The 18,299-nt window shown below is 45.7% G+C and overlaps 1 protein-coding gene across 1 annotated transcript in view; it reads left to right on the forward strand.

Moving 5' to 3' along the window:
• Window positions 1–2,964: 2,964 nt before the first annotated feature.
• The window catches only part of LOC119386465 (uncharacterized), a 37,749-nt gene continuing 22,414 nt past the window's right edge, over window positions 2,965–18,299 (forward strand). The window contains exon 1 of the mRNA XM_037653748.2: window positions 2,965–3,182. The gene's annotated coding sequence lies outside the window, so the exon portion shown is untranslated. The remainder of the gene's footprint in view (window positions 3,183–18,299) is intronic.

Below are 18,299 nucleotides of genomic sequence, written 5' to 3' on the forward strand. Positions count from 1 at the left end.
ATACGTCATTGTGCCAGTAACAAAGGTGTTCGTGCCAGTTGCTTGTTTTCCAAATACTCGAGGAATAGCTTCTCAAATCTGCGCTCACTGCATAGTGAGCGCAGCTTAGGCCATTAGTGAGGTAATTCAATCTATAATATATTCTTGAATACTGTATTGCGCGTAGTCAACACAGGAAAGAGAAATAACACTGAACCACAGGAGAAACGCTGCTCGCAACGGATCTTTATTGAAAAATGCATGTACAAACAGCCGCGTGCACTGCCCGTCACAGTCCCACAGCGATCATCAAGTACGGAAGACAAATGCGGATTATACACATCTTTACAGTTTTTTCTTTGCTGCAACAGACGTGTTACTACATTGTGCCTGTTAACCGCATTGTTTTTAAATTTTGAGACGCTTTGTGCACGTAGGGCACCACTTCCGGCCTTTTTGTTAGAAAAGCAGGGTAAGGCTTCTTGTCCTTCAGTTCCTGAAGGAGGGTTTCAGACACAGTGTTCAAGTTCGAGCAGGGGAACCCAGCCGCCTATAAGCAGCCAGTCTCTCCATTAAAACGATCCTGAGCCAAGTGAACACAAGGATTTACCAGCACCGATTCAAGGCACTGCTGTGCGACAGCTCGTTTTACTATATCACCGTGACCAGAATCTGCGGGTGAAAGATCTTTCTTAGCACGCGCAGAATACATTCAGCGAATGTGCTGCCCCCTTAAAAGTATACTAATGCATCTAAAAATTGCGAGGCGTCATTGTTGGGAAGTTCATGGGTGAAGGCTAAGCCTTTGCCATGTAGTTTAAAACAAATTTACAATATCCATAACAGCACTACTATTCGCCTGGATGTGATTAGTGTTTAAAATCACGAGAGTTAAAATCACGTCATTTAAAATCACGCCGTTGTGCGTCTCTTCAGTTGTTAGTCGGCGTTTGTGGTGTCCTGACTTCTTTCTTGTGTCCGTGTTTGCACGCCCTGTATTTTTAGAATGAATACTTACCAACTCACTCAGCTCTCTGTTATTCTAAGCTTCATCACGAGAGAGTCGTCTACATATCTAAAAACTCATAGGGCATTAGCGTCGTCGAAAAGGTTATTCAAGTCGCTGTCGGTAGAAGTCAAAGTAATATTACGAAGTACTGGGGCAACGCAAGAACCGATACAGATTTCCTTTCGTTTAATGAATAAATCACTGTCAAAATAAACATAAGTTGAGGATAGGTAGTACTCTGGTAAAACCATAAAATTATCAACCGAGATTCCGGTAGCATTATAGAATGCAAACGTCACTGTTCTTTTATATACAACAGCGCGCAATAGGTAAAAGGCATCGTGTGAAACAGTCAAACAATTCTCTACACCTATCAAAAAGGCAGAGCTACAGGATTCAGCAGAAGCCAGGAACGTAGTCACTTCTGTTCAATTTCTAACATTGCAGGGATCATCAAAAGCAAGAGCGTTTATTTGTTTAAACGAACAGTAACTAATCTGCTGCTCCCAAGTATTCTGCTATGTAACTATACTTCTAAAAGGTATGTGCAATTCGCGTATTTTAACACTAAAAAGTACGGATAGCGGGAAAAGCTTGCTTGCTGTCCATAGACTTACACAACCCTGAAAGTTGGAGCTCTTTCTGACACAAGGACACAGGCTTTGTTTTCACCTTGGACAGGTTTGCGTTAGGCGGAACAGACTTCTTGGTGGAAGCCTCAGTAGCTTCTTGACGAAATGTAGCTGATGGCAACATCACAAGGCCGCTGTCCTTCTCTGCTTGCAGAAGACAAAGTTTTGCAGAATTTCACCACTCCACTTATTTTGTGGTTGGTTCTTAGATGAGACGCTTGAGTCTTCAGTAGGCTCTCCTTATCTCCATTTTCTACTTTTTCACCCACACGCCTGTTGAACGCAAGAAGTTCGTGCGCACGCAAACATGCTTAAAGGCTAAACTTGGTTCCTTTTCGAGGTTCGCGGAAATGTCTTCTAGTAGCTGAACATTCCCATTCGCAGCAAGGTTGCCAGGTTTCGATTGCATCCGCCCCAGCCCTTTCGGCAAACGAAGAACGACGGACTGCCGCTCGAACTCCGTTGCCGCGAATTTCTTGAATTTATGGAATGTCAAGTCACAAAAACCGCCCGTGCTGGGCTTGCAGCACGTCGCTCGATGCCAGTCGCTCGGAGCTAGCCATTCTGGGCGGGAATGCGCTTGCCTGAGAACTCCTGGAAGTTGATCAGACTAGAACGAAAGAGAACAACTGTATCAGTGAGACGGAAAGACGTTCTTAGAAAGATCCGCATTTTCTTGATCTGCGGTACTTGATGACGGCTTTTTAACAGGCAGTGCGCGTGCTAACTTGGCTGTGTGCAGGGAAGCTTTTCATAGTAACGACTACTTGCGAGCAGCGCTACTCCTGTGTACCAGTGTTCTTTGTCTGTCCCGCGTTGAATCCGCACTATCTGGCATTTAAGATAATCGATAGAGCTAGCCCAGTAACGAATTTTGGTAAGCTATGATTCTTACTTCTTCCGCAGGGGGAAAAGACAGCCCAAGTAATGTCTCCAAGTGAAAGACTATATCCGACAGCGGAAGCAGTGGTCACAAGAGCGGGCAAAACCGACCCGCGAACTCTTGACACCAATCTCGCGTCCCGGGCGCAGGTCAACGTGCGGCTGTCCGTCAAGCGCCGGCGACGCTGCATAGCAGACGACAGAAGTGAGCCGCAGCGCCTTCGCCGACCTCGCCAGATCGAGACAGAACCACGTGGAGGACCGCCTGCTTTCTCTCCCAGAGGGCTCGTGACGTCGCGGAAGTGACGCTTGTCGTTCGATGAAGCGAAAGTGCGAAGGCCACTCCACCAACACGAGCCGCGGAAAAAGAATGAGACTCACGCGCTGCCGTGGATGCACGCGCTCGGCCCATCTCTTCTCGGCGACATGGCACGCCAGAGGAGGAGAAAAGCGTGAGAAAAAGTGCCAGATTTGGGAAGACACACGCGGGAGGAAGTGACGCAGCCACTTCCTTCCCCACTCGGAACATGTGAGGCAGGTGCCGGTATATAAAGAGCCTGCCTGGTCAACACTGACAGCAACTGCGAGTCGCGAGCTTCAAAGGCGTCATACAACTTTTCGACGTGCCCGGTACGGAATAAAGCAGGACGACCAGCAGCCGCTGTTTTGACGACAGTAAGGTGAGCAAGACGATTCGTTCACTGGTGATACGTCCACTGCAGGCACCCCAGCAGGTGTGGCCGTGTTTCCTTGTGATTTCGTTTTGAGAGTCGTTGCTCTGGATCAGGCCCGCAGCCAGGAATTTTTTTCGAGGGGGGGGGGGGGGGCACTTGCTGAAAGCGTTGACTATTTGAGAAAAACGCCTATTTTCCTCATTCATTTTCGATAAAACACCATGTGTCATCAAAATTTCTGGCGGGGGGGGGGGGGAGCCTCCCCCCCCCCCCCGGGGCCTTGGCTACGGGCATGTTCTGGATGCTCGCGCTAATTTCGCGCGACTCATTCATCGACGCTAAGCTTTCTAAAACTTGTCATATTTATTGAATAGCTAGCGAATGCAACGATAAAGAAAAAAAATACTGGTCAAATGTTAAGGTAATTATATATATATATATATATATATATATATATATATATATATATATATATATATATATATATATATATATATATATATATATATATATATATATATATATATAATATAATATAATATAATATAAAGATTAAACAAAAGGCAGCGATGTTAACGAGACGTTCAATATCCGGTTTGCTACCCTGCACATGGGGAGGGGTAAGGAGAGACGGAAAGGTACGAAAGAAAAGAATAACATTTTTTTATCAGACTTTTAGCATTATCATTTTGCCTACTGAATTGAACGTTTTCGTGTGGTCTAGCCGCTTACATGGAATGCACTAACCATTCTTAAGTGCTGAGAGCAAACACGTGCACAAAGTAGAATGCAACTGAGAACATCTGTATAACTGCTCTCTTCTCCTAGACGTTGCACTTGTTCTTGTGGATTTGCCATTATCACAAGCTCTTATCCAACTCAGTTTTGCAAGTGCCTCCTCCCCTATGCATTGTTCTACCCAATGTTTGCGCCATATTCCTGTGAAAGAACGGCCTCGCTTTAAATGACCGACGCCACTTTCAACGTGACGTTCAAGCTGTACTCCTAAGCACGGCATCTAACAGCGCGAGCCTTAGTCGCAACCCCATTAAGCATTTGACGTGTCATGTTCGTATCATAAACGCGTACATTACGCTGGCATAGACCAGTGGTCTCAAACTCACCTTAGCTACCGGGCTGCAGTCCCGAAATTCAGTCCCAAAAGGGCCGGGACTCTGAAGATGGTAGGGGGAGAGAGTTTGAACAAATTGTCACCTAATGTTTCTATATGAAAGAACGCCTTTCTCATATCCTATATATGGGCCATTTCTGAAGGGGATCTGACGTCATGTTTCGAAAAAACATATCGATACTCAGGACACCGGTTCTGAAAAGTAGTTTTCGTTCCACGGTGACGTTTCAACTAGGAGTGTGCGAATATTACAAAATTTCGAATAACGAACCGAATAGCGTTCTATTCGATTCCGGGCGCGAATCGAATAGCGCATATTCGAGCTACCGAATATTTTTCGAATACTTTTCGAACAATGAGCGCCGACGGGAAAACCCCAAAGGAACAACACGTTGGAAGATCGAAGGATAATTCCTGTTGTTTTATTTAGTTAATTACCAAGATGTGTGCAGGTCAGGCCTTTATGGGAGCTCTACTCACCTCCGAATTAAGGAGTTTTTGCTTTAAACTCCAGTGTCGCCGAAGCGAATGCTTCCTCAATCTACTGCCATTATCATGAGATTCATGATGTTCATGAGATATTGTTTAACTTTTAGGTGTTAGTGTTATTTAAAAGCGGCGATATAATGCTTAAGTAACTGCTGTATTCACCCTACAGTTAAAAAATACTTCGAAGGCTCTAGTCGCTACTGTGTGCGAGCTTGCCTCAGTTTACGTAATTGTGGCATCTTTTGTTGGTTAAATGTAACGGTAATCTTACTTTGTGAATATTTCTTTAAAATAAAAAGTTATAGAATTCTAGGCTTGTATTGAAAATGGTTGCCTTAGTATTCGAAAACTATTCGAATAGCATTCGATACGCATTCGTATTCGATTCGGTGTGACCACTATTCGATTCGTATTGAATTCGGTTCTAAATTTCACTATTTGCACACCCCTAGTTTCAACCTACAGTGACCGCATGGAGGAAGAGAGGGAGGTCAGCCCCGTCATTGTAGCTTACCCGAACAAAGCGCTATTAATTGCAATAGGCGCTAAAATATTCTCAGTATTTTTCAGTTTTTCAGCAACGTCACAAAACTTCATTCTTTGCGAAGCCACGGGCCGCTAGCGAGAGGTCCGCGGGCCGCGTTTCTGACACCCTTGGCATAATCTTTTCTACACGATAGTGCAGATAGAAAATTATCTCCGGTGGTGCAGCACTACACAGCCTAGTATAAAGCACAGGTGCTTAGATATCTTTGTTGTAATCTTGTTTTATGTAGTTCTGTCGCTTTGTATCTAGTTTTACTATTTCGTATTTAAGGGTATGACAGAGCGGCGGACTCCAAGCAAGTGTGGGCACAAAGAAAAAGTACATTAGAAGAGCACATCAACAAGGCCAATAAGAACGAGTAACGAGTAATCGAGCCACATTGCAATTCAAATGATACAGAAATGCAAGTACTCACGCACTTTCCTCAAGTATGTAATAAACACGTCAACAATGAGGCCATTGATAATTTGTTTCGGTGATTTGTTCCAAGCGATTATGATAGATGGGAAAAATTAATATTTAAAGGTATCGTTAAGAGCAATGCATTCCTGAATCATTTTCCCATTAGCGAAACGCGCACTTGTGCGCAGAGTGTGGCGGGTAATGAAATTGTGATTGTTGATTGTAGCATCAATTTGGTATATGTTGAAGACAAGGGCTTCAATATACTATCGGCACGTCTCGCTTTAAGTGTATCAAGGCCAAAACAATTAACCGCTTCTGTCATACTTTGTTGCGAATGCATCTGGCCGCGGTAGTTTGAAAATTTTCTAACTTTTTCAAGGTTACATGCATACATGGCCGCCTCCGGTCTTTGGCTACATGTTTCTCCTTTATTTTTGCCGTAGTGGTGCTTCATACAGCACTCCTTCTTGGCTTTAATCAGTGTTCGCTTTAGCGTGGAAAGTTTATTGATTTTTTTTTCATCTTCGCCTTTTCGTACTGTGTTCTTTCCTCGACGTTCGGTCACATTTCATTTGAGGAAAGCGGCCGTTGAGAAGGTTCGTGATTGTTGAGCACTTCCTGCGGCACTGCTCGACGATTGGCTTGAGCGAGTCAACTGCCACAAATGAGACTGCCATGGCAAAGGGAGAGAAAACTCTTTGTTGAAAAGCACAATGGTTAGACAGCGTATATTCGGTTACGTGCTAGTGAGCAGGGTGCGGGATGGAGCGGGAGAAATTACCAGGAAAAGTTCGCAGAAAAGTGTGTGAAAAAGTAAGGGTAAAATGCAGGTCTTGTAACAGCTGTCACAGGCAGTCAATGTAAGGAGTCTCAAGAAGTAATGTGAAACACGAAAAGAAGCAAAGCGAGTGTGCGCAACACGCTCTTCCTTCATTGAAGGATCGGAGTCTGCTGAGGAAAACAAGAAATTCGATGTTTGCAAACAAGAAGCTCAGCGCTGTTCCACGGCAGGAATCCTTCGTAACTCGGCTACGTGTGCTGTATCTTTTCCTGGTATTTTGTGCAGTTGTTACCACTGGAAGACATTAAGATGACGCGAAAAAAAAAGAACGTCGCCGCATTACGTTTTCCCAAGCTGATATAAAAACTTGGAGTACGCATGACCTTCGCCTTCAAGGGGAGGACGCGATATCGTAATCGGGCCCTATGCGCATCGCCTTCTCAATTGCTTGCCTGCAGCTTCGGTTCTCGGTGCATGCCTCGACCGTGCCGTAAGGAAACGAACGACTGTGCGCGTCACATTGGCCGTTTCGAACTATCCTAGAAGGCGTACTGCAAGTGCAGTTGTTAATTGTCCATTACGCCATAATTATTCCTTTTGCGAATCAGCGAAGGGCCCACTACGCGTCCGTAAGGCAACATGCCAACCTACGCAGCTGTTCACTTTGTTGACGCTTTTGCAGCTGATGATGATTAAACATGTCTGAGCGCTTTGTAATGGGTGGGCCTTTAAAACGCCCATTCATTCCACAATATACATGTTTTGACGCCTGGCGCGAATCTACGGTTCTGCCACGCAACATTACATGCGTTAAAGAGACTCCTTCCACTACAGGACGCTCTTACAGCGTTTTCTTCCGAAACAGTTCCTAGCAACAGCGTATCTCTCTGGTAAAACCCCTGCTTGCCACGCAGACGGCCTGTGTTCGATTCGCACTGGAACCGAAGTTTTTTCATATTTATTTTATTTGCATCTTTCTTGATTTTTCGGTCACAGAAAAGATGATTTTTTGCTCCCAACCAACGACACCGACACCAATGCCGACATCCGACACCGGAATTTTTGCGAAACGAGCTCTTAAACGCTATCGCGTTAATATAATGCGGAGAGGTATTGTAGTTATATGGGAAATCCTCGCTGCGCCCATGAACTGAGCACATCGGCAGTTGGTGGCAAGCAAGGGCGGCCGTTCCGGGAGAGCGCGTCCCTTTGTTTGACAAAAATTGAAACCATGATGTGCCCATATTATTGCAGTCATTATCGAGCCATGTAATCTTTGATGGAAGACCAATTTCGGAGACACCGCTTACCCACTTCGAGTCACTTGCGCTGATCTGCTCATCACTCGAAGCGCGCCAGGTGATTTATTCGGTTCACAGCCAGCCGACGAATTGCGCCTACGCGTGGTGGACGACGTGCACGTTTGACGATGCTGTTCTGATCAAACTTAAAGAAAAATGTAACACTCCAACCGAGATTTAATATTTTTTGCGAAGTTTGCCGACGAGTCTCTGATAACCTCGCACGTACGTCAAGAAGGCGTACGTAAGTGCTGTACATTTCGGGCCTTCCCGACCGTGAAGAAGAAGCCGGTCAGGCTTTGAAACGTCGGCTAGTTCAAAATACGAGGGCTGTTGAAAAAGTGCATGAGAATGGAAACTTGAGCTAGTTGGTACGGATTCATCATGGTTTAAGCAGCACACTGAGAGACGAGGACAGAGATAAGAAGAACACGAGCACCCGTGTTGTGCACCTTCTTTTCTCTGTCCCTCAGTGCGCTGCTTAAATCATGATGAGTTATTGAAAAAGTACGGGCCATTTGCTAATATTTAAATATTTACACGTGAGAATGAAGATTTATTTCTGCAGCGCCATCTGTTCATTCTTCGCGAAGGCACTGAAGTCATTGTTCTGACTCAGCAGTCGTCTGCTTGTCCGGGAATACAGGCGATGATATCCGCGAAAGTCGTTGCTCCCGCCTGTCATGATGTGCGAGCTGTAATTCGATTTTTGCATGCAAAGGGATCATCAGCTTCTCATATTCTTGGGCAGTTGTGGCTAGTTTATGGACTTAAAGTGATGAGTGAAGGAAAGGTCATAAAATGGTGTTGAGACTTCACAAATGGCCGCACAAATGTGCACGACGAAGAGCGGCGTGGCAGGCCCAGTATCCAGACCAAATGAACTTTTCAACAAGTGGACCGTGAATAGGGATTAGATCGACGACTTACAGTGGTTTGTCGGACAAATTTCCTCTTGTTGGCCGCACTGCAATTTACGCGATTATAACTGAAAAGCTCAGACATCACAAATTGTGTGCAAAATGCTTACCGACCAACTCAAACAGCAAAGAAAGTGAACTGGACGAGCGTTTTAGGACCGCTACCGACAAGACGAAGATGATTTGTTTTCGCACATTGCTACAGGCGACGAGACTTGGACATCCTACGCCACTGCATAAACAAAGCAGCAGTCAATGCCACTCCTCTTCACCAAAACCGAAAAAAAATCAAGCAATCTTAGTCGAGTCGGAAAATTATGGCTACTGTTTTCTGGGACAAAACGGCGTTTTTTTTGGTTGATTTCGTGGAATGTGGAAGCGCAGTTACAGCTGACGTATCCTGCGGAACGCTCACCGAACTGAGACGTGCGATCAATAATGAACGGCGCGGGACACTGTCGTCTGGAATGGTCCTCCTCCATGACAATGTGCGCCCTCACACCGCAGGCTACGTTGAAGATTGAAGATTTTGGTTGGGAACTTTCTGATGACCTGCCCTACAGTTCCGACCTTGCAGCAAGTGATTGTTTCCTCTTCTTGCACTTGAAACAGTGGCTTGGGGGAATATGGTTTGAAGACAAGGAGAGACTCGAGACCTCCGTTCCCGATTGGTTCAATTCCCAGGCTGCGAACTTCTATGCAGAGAGAAAGTGGTGAAACGGTAGAAAAGTGCTCAGGAGTTTACAGTGATTATGTGGAAAAGTGAAGTAGGTTTGTAACCCGCGAATAAAAACTTTTGCTAATGAACATTTTTATCTTTGGGACCAAACGGCGTTTACTTTTTGAATAAGATAAACCTCCTAAATCTTGGTTGGAGTTTTCTTTTTTCTTAAGTTCCTGTTACCCCAACCAGGCAGATATCGGCTGTTTACTTTTGATTCTGATGAAGTGATGTTTCAGTCATGTTTTACGTGCACCACAGTGTATGGGCCACACGGCATACACCTGAAAGGACCAAGGGGTCACACGTTTAGACTGCTCGAAACAGCTGTGATACGTGACGAAACAGGAACGCAGCAACACATTTTAGCAAGCACAGGCGTTTTAAACGGCTAAGGCTAGCTCTAAAACTGTGACTGCCACTACAAGCTGTGGCGCTTCATGAAGTGGTTTAATTTTTCTCAACTCAGTTTTATGGAACTCGTGTGAAACTTAGTTGGTTCGGCATTGCCGCAGGCAATCGCCGCTTTAACCTGAAGACAGGGGTGTATATCAGAGCACAAGAATACGCACAAAAGATTGCAACTGCACTGCACATACGTGAACAATATCTCTGCGCGTATTCGTCTGTGCAGTCGCATTCATTCCTTTTACTGTTTAAGGTATATGAGATGAATCATCACCTCGACAGAAGCGTTCGCGTTCTTCGGTTGACAAGCGCATATGTCTCGGGTATCTTCACGGGAATTTGAACTACATGCTGCTCGCCACTATAGACAGAAAGAAAGGAAGGTTGCATCGACAAGCTTTTTTTTCATTGATGCAACCATCTTATCGAGACATCGTGACGAAACCACTCGGGAAATAATCAAAGCCTTTCATATCAGGAGATGCGGCGATCGATGTCAGCCACCTGTCCATTGCCTTAACAGAGGAGCGCTTCTATATGATCAACACGCCTGCGCTGATCTTTTGCCCCCCCCCCCCCTTTTTTTTTTGTTTTGACGCGCATCTGCCTTCACGAGAATACCTCTAACGTGGAAAATCATTCCCATTCCGTTTTCAGGCGAGAGGAGCTTTACCCGTGCTCAGTGTGTAAACTATATATGTGTTATATTTTCAAGTAAACTTCCGGTCGCCAGTGTGCGCCTGTGTCTTCTCTTCTTCTGTCCCTGTCTGTTAGTAGGCTCCATCTTTCGCATTAAGATGAAAGGATAGCAACTAGCCCAAATGGCGGTTTTGCGTCAACAAACCCTACTGCGAAACCTAACTTCCTTGTATTTCCGAGGGAACTACCAAAGTGTACAGACCGCAAAATGCTTCAGGATCTTTCAAAACATACGATCCGGTTTTCGCGCAGTTTTAGCATTACCAACCAAGAGTGAGCAGTGGTAGTTCAGGAACTTTTACATTAAAGGCTTCGTTAGACCAGCTCTCCCAAGCACGTGCGCGTACGAAATCTTTCTCATCTACTGACGTCTTTCTTTAGTGAAGCAATTAAAGGCAATAAAATTACATATTCTATTGATGGTGTCAGCTAAGTCCGATCTTGTTATTTTGTGCTATCACCTGTAACAAGTGAGGCTCAGTTTATTAACACAAGCGAACGACCATAATAGGGAAACACTACGACACTCACGGGGTAGGACTACAACCAGTCGTTTAAATATCGAGCAGGCAGGATTGCCCCACGTCAGTGGCGTAGGCAGAAACTTTTTTCGGGGGGTGGGGGGGGGGGCACCTTTTTGATCCGGCATTAGGTCTGGCCATATAAGTGGGGTCGAGTGTCATTTTGTGCTCTGTATGCCATGGGAAAAAATTTTTGGCGGAAGCCCGGTGTCCCCCCCCCCCCACCCCCCCTGGCTACGCCACTGCCCCACGTGTACTCTTTCGTAATATCTCGCTTCTTAGATTTCTCCTTGTCGTTCACTCTGGCCATTTTGCTTAGAGCACAGAAAAGCGCCGGTCCATGTGTCGTCATCATTTGTGTTTTTCGTCCATCGCGTAAAACCTCTACGTGGACACGTTTGCTTTTTCAGCACCGCCATGTCCCACAATTACTCTGTGATCCACTTTTCAGTCATGCTCTCCGTTCGAAGAAAACAACAACAACAACAACAAAAAACAGAATGTTTCGAGCGCGGCAAGGCTTCCACGTTTGCCCAAGGCTCGCGTCTCGGTGCCCTACCCTCGTCCTGCCGTCAAGCGTGTTCTGCTCTCACAGTACCGACGTGCCAGCTGCAGCTATTGCTGGACCCGTCCTAAATGAAATGGACGAAACGACGAGTGCGGTGGGAAGGGCGATGTCTCCTGATTGCGGCCATTTTGGGGTCAACCACTGTCACGCTGAGACGACCTCCGCGACCTTAGTGCGCCATGGCTGGGCGAGGCCGCGCGACACTAAAAAAAGGTGTTTTCGCAGCGCGCATATTCATATTGCTTCCCTACGCTACGACGAGCGAATAAGACTCGCCCGTCGAGCACCGGGGTCACGGCGATGATGAGAAGGCCCCTTCGTTGGGACTGCCGAAACGCGGCCGCTCCGTCTATGGAGCGCGATTTCGCTCAACGGTGTCTATCGTGCGAATCACCGGTTCTCCTCCCGAACAAATCAGCGAGGTGCTTGGAAACTCCGCCGTAATCAATAAAGACTGTTTTACCATCTATAAACACTTCGCGCATGATGAAATGCAGCTGTCGCTTAAGTCCTAATCTGCGCGGGAGTTTTGAAAGCGGTACTGCGACGACAGGCGAGTAAAATATCTACAGCCTCATATGCACTGTAGCACGTTCTTTTACTTGTACATTGTTTTCTTATTGTAATGCAGTTTTTTTTCTGATTTCTAAACATTTTCGTTTAAACGTTTGTTTTGTTTAGCTATTAGGTATTGTAACGATTGTCACAATTTTTTTGTACACGATAATCTTGACGCAAAGTCCACGCTGACGACATATAGGGGAACTTATGAAATAAAATAACATGACACCAACGTGCGCTAGAAATCTGGATCCCTCATGCAACACTGTACCTTGCTTTAGAAACATCGAACTTTACTTTAGAAACATCGAACGGCATAATAAAGCATTCATTACGTCTTATTAACGTATGTTTTTAAGAGGTATATCTACTTTCTAATATTCGGTAATGAGCCTGCGAGTGACACATAATTCTGCATGCACACTTGTTAATAGGCTTGCGGAAGAAATTCTTCATCGCCGGCTTTCAAACTCGACTTTTGAGGCTGCCGAATGTTTTAAAGAGAAGTTATTTAAAACCGGAAGCTAAACCTTAGAGAGCAGATGTTTCGCGACAATTTAGAAAGAGCGTGGTTAGACAATCCACCCAAGCACCGATTGGGTATCTCAAGCTGAATGAATGCTAGCCCAGCGCTGTTAGACACAACGATGAATCAAACAGCCAAGGGAAAGCATCGAGGACATTCATTGTTGTCTTTAACTGTAGTCAGGGCTGGGCAAAGATACTTTGACACTGTATCGCGATACGATACAAGATACTCAGGAAAGAAGTATTTGAGATAGAGATACAAGATACCACAACCCCGATTGTATCCGATACGATACATTCCAATTGTATCTTAAGATACTTCGGTACATTCGGAAATTTGTTATTATATATCTGTATATAAGTTAATGCAGCACTAAACGCCGATACACAAAAATGTTCGTTTGAAAGTTATTGACTGTGACCATTTTTGTTTCATTTGGATGAAATGTCTGTTAGTATCTCAAAAGTTTTGTATTTCTTGCTGAAGGTACCTTACTTTCGTTCTGAAACAAGTTATTGAGGTTGCTTTAGCTGCATGTCATGACAGCTCTTTAGACACTTCGCTGATAACGGTTTTTGCTTGCCGCTTTTGTAATTGGGTAAAGTCGATGCTCTGCTTGCCGACAGCTAGCGGGATGCGATCTAATCACAAGAACCAATAAGAAGCATCCGCACAACGGTGCAAATGCCGTTAAGTTCTACCTTGCCCGTAAACGTAGCACGGTTTTCGCAATACCCGATCGTCGGACAGGTGTACATCAGCGAGAATCTAGTATCGACATTCTTTGCGACGCATCGTGTTTACGTAGAGAACATAAAGCTGTAATTAAAATTATATTCTACTTATGTGCTGGCGTAAAGCGTTCGTTAGCGACGTACTCAGTATAATGCGCGATCTTCTAACAAGTTTTCTTTTATGAGAAAACGACTGCGGCCCAGAAAACGTATCAGACGTGTTCTATACTTGGATGAAGTGCCGCAGGACACCGCCGCTATTCTCACTATATTGCCGCTTAAGCTCCAATTACCTCGTGATTAGTAACAGTAAAAATATTTAGAGAAGACTAAAAAAAAGATGGTTGATCCCTCTGTCATAGGAATCGGTATAACACGAAAGTGAAACTTGTCGTCACAGAAGTAGTTGATTGCTTTAGTGCAATGGTATATCAGAGCTTGTATAATATCTATTGTTGTTTGGCAGATGTAGCTCCGCCTGATGTGGACGCCCTCACGTTGGCGCCTAGTGGTAGATCTCCGTACCGACGACTAACGCCCATGATCATGATTTAACCCTTGCGGTAGCTGAAGTTCTTAACATACGTGGACACCGCATATTGTGAATCCCGCGCAAATATGACATCAACAAGCACATAATAAACACTGATACTCGATATGCACTCCTCCAAAGCGTCGTGAAACGCGAACAGAAACGCTACGCGCGTTGTGTCCTCCCTCTAGCCTGGCAATTAATTCTCACAGGGCGAGAAGGGAACACGGTGCGACAGCCAGGCGAGCGTCGGAGAGCTATTTTTCGACATGGATGGATGCTACGAGCGACGCTTGCGCTAACAAAATTACACTTCTATTGGAAACGCGTCGAATGGGACGGTCGCAGCAACGGTTCGAGCCTGGTGGCACACATGTTACCACAACGTTGCAAAGGAGACGCTCATAGCATCCATCCACCCATCCATGCAAGAGCATTGTGAGAGAAAAGTGTGAAAGATAAAAGGCGCGGTTATGTAGGCTCCGTTATGTGTTTGGCGGTAGCTCAGTGGGCTAAACGCCCGCCAGCCATCGTCGCGGACCGAGAGGTCATGGGTTCGACTCCTGTCGACGGAACTTTTTCTTTCTTTGCCATTTGATGGCGTTTATTTTGCTGACGTATTTGCGTGACGGAAATACGTCATGAAAATCTTGGTGGACCCCGGCATAAAACACTTTCGTGTTAAAACAAATATACTTATTTAAAATAGAAAAGCGGTTCTGCATCAAACACAGCTATTAAGTATAGGAACACGATACAGGCGGCACCCCCAAGAGCTAATAATAATTATTGCTTTTAACATCCGACAGAACCACGATATGATAATGATAGATGCCATAGTGCAGGCTCCAGAAATTTCGACCACGGGTTGTTATAAAACTCAAATAAAAGCACACGGGCATCGAACTGCGGCCGCCGCGACCTACGGGTTAGCAGTCAAGCACCATAACCACTAGACTACTGCTACGGGTAACCCCTAATAGCTATGAGAATTAGGCATTTAAGGTAAGACCACAGAAAATTCAGCGCCTATGCAAAATAGCATAAACCTACTCGATGAGAAGCTCATCAGAAAAACAGAGGATTTTGTAGAAGAATGTTTCTCCAATCCCTTTCCTAACATCTTTGAGATGGCTGCTAAGAATTTACGTTATTATAATGAAAACTCAATTTCGATATTTTGCTAAGCAGTAAACAGAATTTTTGTAACTGTATACTCCAAGCACGCGCATATTATTATACATTTGTTCTCAACGTCGCCTTGACATAACAGTAAACTTAAGTAGAATATAAGTCTGTAAACAGTAGCAGAAATGATGCTGACAGCTGAAAGTAAGAACAAAACAGAGAGCTTACACGTTAAAGACATATTGCCGTAAGCAGAACCGAAAAAAGCGATACAGAGAGTAGGTAATGTATGGGATGGAAAAGGACAGCTTAGAAAGAACTTGTGCTCACAATCCAATTATGATGTTGAAAACTCATTGAATAAAAGAAAAAGAGACGTACGCCAAAATATCTTCTAATAAACGAATGCTTGTTCTGTTAAATTTAGCATCGGTACCGGTGGTACTATAGCTGTTCGAATCTCGTTTGCATATTAGTCCATCTCATTGCATGTAAGATAAACTTGCATCGACGAGGTCCTTCAAATCACCGATGTGTGAAAGCCACGAGACGCAAAGCAACCCCTTTTCTTGGTTTCTTCAGACTTCGTAACGAAGCACAACGCCAGAGAAACTTCGATAACGACACTACAGCGTCATCAGAATTTGTACAAAAGACACCGCACGCATTGGAATACGTGGCATAGGACAGTGGCTAAGAGCCAAGTGCCATAGCACTGACACAACTGAAAATAAAAGAAAAAGAATCCGTGAAAACAAAATGTCCTCTGGGCGTAGACGTTCGCGCGTTTGTCTGTCGAAACGACGCGAGCGCCAACACGTGACTCTGTTCCCTCAATAGGGACGCTCAGAGCTCATCCCTGCCCTCACTGGAAAACTCTGGCGTAAAGATAAAATAATGTCAATGTCCTTAGTTTTAATCTGGTGGCTTAGTGGGAGCAGTATCGGCTTGAGGAGCGGAGTTCAACCAACGTTTATTGTTTCGCATCGTGGTGTTGCGATCGCAGTATCTTGTATCTTAAGATGCACGATACATTCTTCAATGTATCGGAAATACCGATACTGATACGCGTCTCGCGAGACGTATCGCGATACAGATACAAGATACCCAAATAGTATCTAAGATAGTATCGAAGATACATGTACCTTCGATACTGCCCAGCACTGACTGTAGTGTACTAATTGTGACGTCAATTGTGGTGGACGAAAAATAACCCTTTCCGTCGGTGGGATCCAAACCTTCGGATTACGCGGCTCCCTCCACTTCGATGGCTCTTTCTTAATGCCTGGGAGTGTTAACCAGCGCCGCTCGTAGCCCAGGCGGCGAGTGTTGAACACTCTTCTTGCCAGCGGGCGTCGCGTGGCGCGTGCTCTTTGTACGAGCCGGCTGACCAGTAAAGCCGCCCTGGCTGTGAATGCACGAAGAAAAAAAGTTTTTTTTTTCCCGAGGGCCTCGTTTATATGTTAGACGCAACCAGATGAATCTAACAGGCAATTGGGCAAAGCTTACGTGCAAGGAAATAACCAACCAAGTGGACGGGAAGCGCCTTCCGTAGTAGCTCAATTGGTGGAGCATCGGATGCGTAATTCAAAGGTTGTGGGTTCGGATCCCAGCGACGGGAAGGGTGATTTCTTCGTCCACTTCAATCCGCCGCTTTCATTTTCCGTTGCTGCCCTCTGCCGTCTTGCTAGGGTTTCGGCAGGGACAACCGGTATCAGGGGCGTAGCGAAGGGGGAGTTGGGGGGTTCAAACCCCCCTCCCCCCGAAATTTTTCAGTTTTGCTTGCGTATATAGGCACGCACTCATACAAACGCACGCACGAACATACATAAAGTATGGTTGAACCCCCCCCCCCCCCCCCCCGAAAAAAATTTCTGGCTACGCCCCTGACCGGTATCGCCAGAAGGAAAGCCTCCAAGGTGAAGAGACGTTTCGCAACTTCTCCGCTCGGGAAAGTGCACATGCGCCGGGGCATCGTGAAAAAGGCGGGTTCGTGTCAGTTTACATCACAATTAGTACACTACAGTTAAGGACAATTAACGCCATCTGTGCTTTCCCTGGCCTAATTGTTCAATTCATTCGGTTGTGTCTAACACATAAACGAACTCCTAAAAAAAAAAGAACACCTTCTTCCGTTTATCCCAGACCTCTGTGCTTCTGGCTGGTATTCTTGTAACTGGGCATGCGACACAAATGTGCTGAAAGGACGCACACCTATCTCCTCTGCAGTGCCGAACGTTAGACGAGCACAGTTGATGACTGCTCCGCCATAAACGCACGCAGCTAAAGAAAAAGTGCACCGTTTCTCCTGAGTCTTGGGCAGCGCTATTGGCGATTAACAGACGCTCCCCACATTTTCAAGTTTTTCTTTAGCTATTCATTTCGGTACATTATGCCGCCAAATAAGACGTTGCATGCGGCGCTGGAGATCGAAGAGATCGCTCATCGAAAAGGAACAAATCGACTCATCGCGTACCGGTGTGCGTAATACGTGTTTTTCCTCATTCGTGGCGTACGAGAAGTGAATTGATTGCGCAGATAACGTAAACATCCGTATCAAGCTTCCGTGCGCCAAGTGGGTCTTCCCCATCGTGACAGGCCGCGATTAATCACGCCGAATCAAAGCGCACGACGTTCCGAGAGCCGTTCACACTAGGTCAGCCCGAATGTCAAGGCCTGTCCGGTGACCTTATTTGCATTTGCCAGCGGTCTGCACAACCAGGCCGGGGGAGCCTTATGCGAGTGCGCAAGATTTACGACGCGTTTTCCAGCCAAAGCGAGAGAAAGTCACGGCTGGAAGAACTTTGACGAGTTGTGTACAGTGTGCATGACGCACGCATTGACTCCGGGAAAACCTCGTAAACTCGGGGCACGGCGGGCAAGGTAATGGTGTTCGACCGCACGCGTAGTTTGTGCCGGCAAGGTCGTCGCAAGGTCTTGACGATTGCGTTACGAGGTAGTCCAAACACTACGGACATCGAGTGTGCACGCCGCTTCGGGTAAAAGGCATCTTGACGACCATAGGCGTGCGCAGCGTTCCCCATCAGGGGGGGGCGAAGGTTCATCGCTGCGCCCCCCTACCCTACTAAGTCAATGTATGGGGCAGAATTTGCGGCGCCCCCCTCTTTGGTGACTAGAAGGGTCAAT

This window comes from Rhipicephalus sanguineus, chromosome 3, assembly GCF_013339695.2.
Source record: "Rhipicephalus sanguineus isolate Rsan-2018 chromosome 3, BIME_Rsan_1.4, whole genome shotgun sequence".
NCBI classification, from domain to species: Eukaryota; Metazoa; Arthropoda; class Arachnida; order Ixodida; family Ixodidae; genus Rhipicephalus; species Rhipicephalus sanguineus.